Below are 989 nucleotides of genomic sequence, written 5' to 3' on the forward strand. Positions count from 1 at the left end.
TACCCACAAAGCCAGCAATGCAAGAAATGCTAAAGGGACTGGTGTAAAAGAAGAAATAAAAAGCTCAGAAAGAAAACAGCCACAAAAAATAGAAATGGCTACAAACACGTACCTTTCAATAATAACTTTAAACATAAATGGACTAAATGGTCCAATCAAAAGACATCAAGTGGCTGAATGGATAAAAAAGCATGACCCAGACCTTGAGCAGGGCGAGCGCCATGGTCTGAGCAAGGGCAGCAGGGCTGTGGGAGTGCAGACAGGAAACATGCAGACCACTGGGGCACTGCTCATCCCTCTGGCTCTGATCCGCTGCTGCACCAGGGGTCTAATCAGGCCTGTGTCTGCCTCCTTCCTGAGTAGGCCAGAGATCCCATCTGAACAGCCTTCCTACAGCAGCTCCCCACTCCAGGTAGCCAGGCGGGAGTTCCAAACCAGTGTTGTCTCCCAGGACATTGACACTGTGGCCAGGTTTATTGGTGCTGGGGCTGCCACAGTGGGTGTGGCTGGTTCAGGGGCCGGAATTGGAATAGTGTTTGGCAGTTTGATCATTGGCTATGCCAGGAACCCGTCTCTCAAGCAGCAGCTCTTCTCCTATGCCATTCTGGGCTTTGCCCTGTCTGAGGCCATGGGGCTCTTCTGTTTGATGGTTGCCTTCCTCATCCTCTTCACCATGTGAGGCTCCGTGGGGTCACCTACCTGTCCTGCTGCTTCGATTCCAGGCCCGTGCTGGAATGTGCCCATTAAACACCAGATTTCTAAAAGAAAAACAAAAACAAAAACAAAAAAACATGACCCATATATTTGCTGTCTACAAGAGACTCACCTCAGAAGAAGGGACTCACACAGACTGAAAGTGAAAGGATGGAAAAATATCTTTCAGATAAATGGGAATGAAAAAAAAGCTGGGGTAGCAATACTTATATCAGACAAAATAGACCGCAAACTGAAGGCCATAACAAGAGATCAGGAAGGCCACTTCATAATAC

The 989-nt window shown here is 47.9% G+C and overlaps 1 pseudogene; it reads left to right on the top strand.

Annotated features, from left to right (window-relative positions):
• Positions 1–206: 206 nt before the first annotated feature.
• LOC102757939 lies at positions 207–760 on the top strand (annotated as a pseudogene).
• Positions 761–989: the final 229 nt, after the last annotated feature.

This window comes from Myotis davidii, unplaced genomic scaffold (assembly GCF_000327345.1).
Source record: "Myotis davidii unplaced genomic scaffold, ASM32734v1 scaffold207, whole genome shotgun sequence".
NCBI classification, from domain to species: domain Eukaryota; kingdom Metazoa; phylum Chordata; class Mammalia; order Chiroptera; family Vespertilionidae; genus Myotis; species Myotis davidii.